Raw genomic sequence first — 8,057 nt, forward strand, 5'->3', positions numbered from 1 at the left:
TAGTCCCAGCTACTCAGGAGGCTGAGGCAAGAGAATTGCCTAAGCCCAGGATTTGGAAGTTGCTGTGAGCTATGACGTCATAATACTGTACCAAGGGCGATAAAGTGAGACTCTGTCACTAAAAAAAAAAAAAAAAAAACGAGAAAGAAAGAAATATAAAGTATTGTGTTCAAAACTTAATCTTTTTTTTTTTTTTTTTGCAGTTTTTGGCCAAGGCTGGGTTTGAACCCACCACTTCTGGCATATGGAGCCAGCGCCCTACTCCTTTGAGACACAGGCACCGCCCTGGATTTTGTCGCCCTGGGTAGAGTGCTGTGGAGTCACAGCTCACACCAACCTCCAGCTCCTGGGCTTAGGTGATTCTCGTGCCTCAGCCTTCGAGCAGCTAGGACTACAGGCACCCGCCACAATGCCCAGCTATTTTTCTGTTGCAGTTTGGCCAGGGCTGGGTTTGAACCCGCCACCCTCGGTGTATGGGGCTGACGCCCTACTCACTGAGCCACAGGCACTTCTGATTTTTTTTTTTTTTTTTTGCAGTTTTTGGCCGGAGCTGGGTTTGAACCCACCACTTCCAGCATACATAAGGTGACCAGATTTTAACATTGGTAAAGCAGGTCACCATTGTCGGGGGATGGGGGGTCACCTTATGGGGCCGGTGCCCTACCCCTTTGTAAGGTGACCAGACATCCCGCTTTTGATGGGATAGTCCCCATTTTGAACAATTTGTCCTGCGTCCCATGGCGTTAAAAAGTTCCAATTTTTGGAAAGAATGCACGACAAGCTAGGGAACAGCAGGGAACGGGAAAGGAATACATGGTTTTCGGCTGCCATGTGGCTATTTCGCCAGGATATGAGTTTTATATTATTTTTGTTAATTTTATAATGGTAAACTTTAATAATAACAAATAATTATTGAGAACTGATTATCGAGAACTGCTTATTAAAGTTCGCATTGTTGATCAGTTGTTAGAATTCAACCACCATTGTTTGGATTTAATGAACAGTGACATTTTTTGGCATTGGCAACCATGAAAATATTTTGTAACTGTCTCTCGGACTATAGATACACATCATACTGCGTGCTAGTGCTAGTTAAACAAGTGATGTCAACAAATCAGCTATTCAGCTAATTTAGGTAAGTAATTTATATTTATTTCATGAATTAGCAGACAGTACTCATATTATTCATATTTTATAGTGGCAGGAAAAAGGCTAGTGCTGGCCTTGAAAGTGACACGACTTATGAGGTATCATTATTAAAAAAATATTGATAAGGAAAAGGTTAAATCTTGGGCATCAGCAAAAATCACAATAGAGAACAAATGGTTAGAAATATTTTGTCATTTTGAAACAAACCATGTTCCATACAATAATGCACTAAAAATTGTGGGACATGCGCTGTCCTTACCAGGAACTAAGGCTGCGAATGAACGTGTTTTTCCTACGATAAATAAAGTGTGGACATCAGAAAAATCACAATTAAGTGTTGAGACTTTGAAAGCCATTTATGTGTGAAATATAATTTAACAAATTCTTGTGAAAAATTTCATGACCTTTTAAACAACGACAGCAATCTACTAAAAAAAAAATTCACTCAAATGAGAAATATGCCAAAGAGTAAAATAATACTATACATAATTTTTAAGGTATTATATTTGTAAATTGTACTTATGTTGAAATTAAAAAATATATATTGCAATACTATTTTTGTGTTCTATGAAAATTTTTGTTGCTCCATATAGACCAAATTTTTAATTAAGAACCCCCCCATCGGCTCAGCGCCTATAGCTCAACCGGCTAAGGCGCCAGCCACGTACACCTAAGGTGGCGGGTTCGAATCCCCCGCCCAGACCCGCCAAACAACAATGACGGCTGCAACCAAAAAAAAATAGCTGGGCGTTGTGGTGGGCGCCTGTAATCCCAGCTACTTGGGAGGCGGAGGCAGGAGACTCGCTTGAGCCCAGGAGTTGGAGGTTGCTGTGAGCTGTGATGCCACGGCACTCTGCCCAGGGGGACAGCTTGAGGCTCTGTCTCAAAAAAAAAAAAAAAAGAACCCCCCCATCAATGGTGTCCCGCTTTACCAATGTTAAAATCTGGTCACCTTACCTTTGAGCCACAGGCACGGCCCAACACCGCCCTTTTTTGACTTTTTTTTTTTTTAACAGAAATTTATTCTTAAATGTACAATAGGCTCTATGACAACACTTTATTTTATTTTATTTTATTTCATTTTATTTTATTTTATTTTTGAGACAGAGCCTCAAGGAGCCCCTTGGGTAGAGTGCCTTGGTATCACAGCTCACAGCAACCTCCAACTCCTGGGCACAAGTGAGTCTCCTGCCTCAGCCTCCCAAGTAGCTAGGACCACAGGCACCCACCACAACGCCCAGCTATTTTTTTGTTGCAGTCATCATTGTTGTTTGGCCGGCCCAGGCTGGATTTGAACCCACCAGCTCAGGTGTATGTGGCTGGCGCCTTAGCTGCTTGAGCCACACGCGCCGAGCCAACACTTCATTTTAGCTATAGGTGGCAAAAGATGTCATGGCAGGGAATATAGATGTTTAAATAGGAATCAATCATTATCGTCTCAGGCACAAGGAACAGCTTACTTTTTGCCAGATTTGTTAATTCCACCTGTGTCAAGGGGGCCCTTCCCCACAGCCTTCGCTTTTATTTCCTGGAGTTGCTTCTGGTCCTCTTTTTGTTTCTGTTTGAACGCCTTATCTTACTCATCCATCTACTGGGCCTGCTTCTTAGGCTGTTTCAGGGGATTTTTCTTGCCACCTGTGGGCAACATGAGCACAGTTGACCTGGCCTGTCACCCGGCCTCTGCCCAGCATTCCTGGCCTTCTCACAGTCTCAATAAGCGTACCTTTGCTTAATCATTTTTTCTGTGTTCGGTTAGGGCATTGGAATTCTGCAGGTGCAGGACCAATAGGATATATATATAAATATTTATAAAAGGAGATTTATTATGGGAATTGGTTCACATGAATCTGTTGTCTGAGAGCAGAGGGAGGAAAGCCAGTGGTGTGATTCAGTTGAGTCTGAAGGTCTGAGAACCAGGAGAGTTGAAAATCACCTATGGGGCTCCTGCACTGGAGCCCCAGAGCAGGAGAAGACAGATGTCTCTGCTCAGGAAGAGGATAGAGAATTTGCATTTCCTCTACCTGTGTGTTCTTTCTACCTGGGCCCTCCACAGACTAAATGGCTCCTGCCCACAATGGTGAGGCCACATCTTCTCTACTCAATCCCAATTCAAATACTAACCTCTTCCAGAAACACCCCATAGACACACCCAGAAATAGTGTTCCAGCAACTATCTGGGTCCCCTTTAGCCCAGTTAAGTGAACATCATAAAATGAACCATCACATTTAACTTTGATTAACAATCTGATACGTGGTTAGAACCATTTATTTTGGTTTCCAGTGAATTTTAAGGTTTCCTTTCTTTTGTCCTTTTTGACTTAATGTTATATACACACACTTTTTTTTTTGAGACCAAGTCTCATTTAGTCACCCTCAGAAGAGTGTGTTGGTGTCAGCTCACATCAACCTCAAACTTTTCGGCTCAAGTGATTCTTTTGCCTCAGGCTCCATGTAGTTGGAACAACAGGCACTCCCCCATCAATGCCTGGCTACTTTTTAGAGATGGGGCTTTGCTCTTGCCCAGGCAATCTACTGCCTCACTCTCCCAGAGTGTTAGGATTACAGGCATGAGCTCCTGGCTTAATGTTATATTTTGATTGTTCAAATATTTATTTGATTCCAAAATTCTAAGTATAAAACAACACACGACCTGACCGCTTCCTCACCATGCCCCCACACCTCCATAGGAAACCATTTTTATTCAGTTCTGGGATATAGCTTGTCCACATTTTCTTCTGCACAGATGAATGAATGCATGTATGGGGATGCTAAGAGGACACAGATGAAGATTCCTGTCTTCTCTTCTTATATAACAGTGATGTGCCACATATCCTCTTGTGTTTTTTCCCCTGCAGCCCACATTTTTGGTGATTGGCATATGACCCACTCTGGAATCATCTGTAACTCTACTCGCCTCCCCACACAGTCAACCAAGAACAGAAAGTGTTCCCTGCTGAGACGATATGGCAGCAGCATGCAGGGTGGGTCAGAGTGTGAGGTCCAGTCCCCTCTACCTGGCTGATCCAAGATTTGGTACCTTATGACTTCTGATCTCCAATCCAAAGCCCACCTTCCCAGGTCTCAGTTCTTCACCTGTAGCTCCAGAACAGCCACAGAGCCAGCCTCATAGGGGAGAGGACGCTGACTCAGCAAAAAGACTTTGGCAGGCAAGGAGTCCCCAGTGGGCTGTAGGAGGCCTGAACCCAACTAGAATACAAGGTTGGGGTCCTCACCCCAGGCTGGCCTAGGGTCCCAACCAGACCTATGAAATGCCCACCCTAGCATACAGAATATTATCTGCCTAGTTGTCTCTTCCCTCTGACATCCTGACGGGGAGCTCCTGAGGAAGCCATTTCCTAACATCTGCCCCTCCAGGAGGGAACCCTTGCAAAGGCACTCCTGTCTAGGTCCCTGTGCTCAGGGTGAGACTCAGGTGAACATTCCCCTGGTACATGGAGCTGCCTATTTGGCCTCTCGGCAGGGCAGACACCTGGGCAGGTAAGAATTCCAGGTCAGGCTCGGCGCCTGTAGCTCAACCGGCTAAGGCGCCAGCCACGTACACCTAAGGTGGCGGGTTCGAATCCCCAGCTCGGACCCACCAAACAACAATAATGGCTGCAACCAAAAAATAGCCGGGCGTTGTGGCAGGCGCCTGTGGTCCCAGCTACTTGGGAGGCAGAGGCAGGAGACTCGCTTGAGCCCAGGAGTTGGAGGTTGCTGTGAGCTGCAATGCCATAGCACTCTACCCAGGGGGACAGCTTGAGGCTCTGTCTCAAAAAAAAAAAAAAAAAAAGAATTCCAGGTCATACTCGGATGTGCAAGAGAGATCACACTACTTTCTTCAGTGGATCTAGTTTCTCAGTTACTGTCCTACCATCTGGTGAGATAATCAACCCCCTGACTTGGACCTTGCTCAGCCTCAGCTTCTTACTCTGAGAAATGGACCTGCGCTCTGCCCGCCGGCTCGAGGTGATCACCTAGCACAGTGCAGCTGTTCTGTGTCTGGGTCTGCCCCCTTGGGTTTATTGCTGGGGGGGGTCCTGAGAGGACAGGACTGTCCCTCAGCTGCTACCTTGCCTTGCAGACACAACAGCAGCTGTTTTCAGTATCTGCTCTGAATTAAAAGTGGCATGGCCCTTTAAGAGAAGCATCTGCCACCCCCGCCACTGCCGCCACCCTTCTTTGATGTCCCTGGCGCTGAAAGGTTCCCAGTGTCAAGATCTAAGAGTTTGTTTCTGCCTCCCCAGAAGCCACGTGAGGATCACAGGGTGGGAAGCAGGCAAGCCGAAGGTCACATGGCCACTGGCCTCCGTGGCCTTCTGCCACTGTTGCCACAAGAGCCTTGGGGACTAGCAGGCTGGATGGCCAGGGTAGCTGGCTTGGACAGCCTCCCCACCCTGCCTGGCACCCTGATAGCCTGACTTCCAGTGGGTTTCTCACCTGCCTAAGAAGGACAGACAGGGATCAGGTTCTTGCCCCATGACACCCTGGAAGCCCCCTCTCCACAGGCAAGGGAGCCCTCCATCCCCATAGCCCTCCTCACCCAGCTGCACAATGTGGCCATCCCCTGGTGACCCTGACACTCCACAGTTGGCCCAGGCAGTGGCATGTAGACCATGGCCACCAACCACGTGAAGCCAGTTGGGGGGTGGGGGTGGGACAGGGATGCAGGGATAGGGTCTATTGAGGACCTGGGGCCACAGATGGTGAGACACAGCCCTCCTCCACTCTGGGGACTCTAGCCTAAGTGGGGGCTCTGACTCCTCTATGCTACCTTGAGGCCACTCACACCAGGCTGACCAATAGTCATCTGATTCCCAGGGACTAGAACAGGGGTCTCAAGAGCACAGTTCCCCAAATCAGGCCCAGGACCTAACCCAGCACCTCACTCTCTTCTTTCCTCTCCCCTTCCAAGGACCTGGGTTGAGATGACCATAGCAACTCCTAGCTTCCCTGTACTAGGTCCCAGATATGGGCCAAAGGGGATCCTGCTGAAGGGTGGAGGAGTGACAAATTTGGGATCTGGGAAACCAAAACAGAGTTCAAACTTTGTCATCACAGGCCAGCTTTAAGACCCCTTACCCAGGCTCGGCGCCTATAGCTCAACCGGCTAAGGCGTCAGCCACGTACACCTAAGGTGGCGGGTTCGAATCCCCAGCCCGGACCCGCCAAACAACAATGACAGCTGCAACCAAAAAATAGCCAGGCGTTGTGGCGGGCGCCTGTGGTCCCAGCTACTTGGGAGGTGGAGGCAGGAGACTCGCTTGAGCCCAGGAGTTGGAGGTTGCTGTGAGCTATAATGCCACAGCACTCTACCCAGGGGGACAGCTTGAGGCTCTGTCTAAAAAAAAAAAAAAAAAACCCTTACCCAGCTTAGAGATGGTTAGGGGACAGGGCCTGCCCTCTGAGAAAGCTGCTGGGGGTAGGGTGGCCTGCCCTACTTCCCTGCCTACATGGGCCTCAGAGGCCAGCAGCTGGGGCACAGAGCTGCCCAGGTGGCCAGGCGAGTGGAGTGGCTGAGGCCAGCACACAACAGCTGGACCCCAGATGGCCAGCAGCTGGCACACAGTGCAGCCTGGGCACTGTGAGAACCTAGCTCGAGGCCCTGGGGGCACCCAGATGACCCTGCTGTGCAGCATGGAGAGTGATCATGCAAGGACACTGCCTACAAAGTCGCTGGACACCCCAAGCCTGGAGGCCTAGCCCTCTGGGCAGGCTATCAACTTATGAGACCCCATAAGGGGTCTCAGGTGGGAACCTGGGGCTGCTAGCTGCCCTCCACCATACCCTCCTGAGCCCTAGCACCTGCCCCAACATGGGCCCAGCCTTTATTTCCTGAAATGTCCTGTGTTTCTCTCCTTTTCTCAGGATTGGGCTCCTGCCCTCTCCAGCATGGCCCAGGACCCCGTCAGTCAACTTTGTGCTCCTCTACAGTCCCCTGGCTCCCTCCCAGTGTGTTCCTCCCAGAGGGGAGGCATCAACATCTGGGGCACTTCCCATCCTCCCTTCCCATCCTCCCATCCTGGGCACACACAGGATCCAAGCTCAGTCAGAAGCATGGAAGGCTGAATGGGAGTGGGAAGCCTGGGGCAGGAGCCCTGCACAATCTGCCCTGAACTTGACAGTGGAGGTGGGATGGGCCGGAGACAAAGAGAAGGGCACATCCCAGAAGGACCTGCTGCAGCAGTGTGACTGCTCATCATTTGTCCCTAAGCCTGAGCTTCTGCTCTGCCAGACAGACCACAAGGTCCTGGGAGCATACACCACACACCTGGGAGTTATAACTGTTATTCATCATGTTTTTGGCCCCAGGGCCAAGTAGACCCACACACCCTGCCTCATTTGATGCTCATAACAACTTTGGGAGAGAGGGAACTTGGGGAGTTCTGCTGCAACCCCTATGCAGCCTGTATAGACATGTGTCCACTGGGGGAAAGAAGGCCTGAAACATCCCACCCGCAGGGAAAACATCTAAAGTGAAACACTGCTCGGGCCTCTGGCTCTACCCCCACCTCACAGTACTGTGCTTCCTGCCTGCTTACCTTTTTTGATCTCACCCATTGCTGGTTTTTGTGCTTTGGGTTTTTGTTTGTTTGTTTGTTTGTTTAGGTAAAATTCACATGACATAAAACTAGCCACTTTAAAGTAGACAGCTCCCTGGGATTTAGATTCAGAGTTGTGCAACCATCACCACAATTTTAGAACACTTTTATCATCCCAAAAAGAAACCTCCTGCCCATCAGCAATCAGTCTCTCTCCCTCCGTCTCTCCTGGAAACCACCACCATACTTTCTGTACCTCAGGATTTGCTGTTCTAGACATTTCATATCAAGAGAACCATACAATGTATGTCTTATCAGTGTCTGGCTTATTTTACTTAGCCTGATATTTTCTTTTTTTTTTTTTTG

The sequence above is a fragment of the Otolemur garnettii genome, unplaced genomic scaffold (assembly GCF_000181295.1).
Source record: "Otolemur garnettii isolate 467f Iridium unplaced genomic scaffold, OtoGar3 scaffold00018, whole genome shotgun sequence".
In the NCBI taxonomy this organism is placed as follows: Eukaryota; Metazoa; Chordata; class Mammalia; order Primates; family Galagidae; genus Otolemur; species Otolemur garnettii.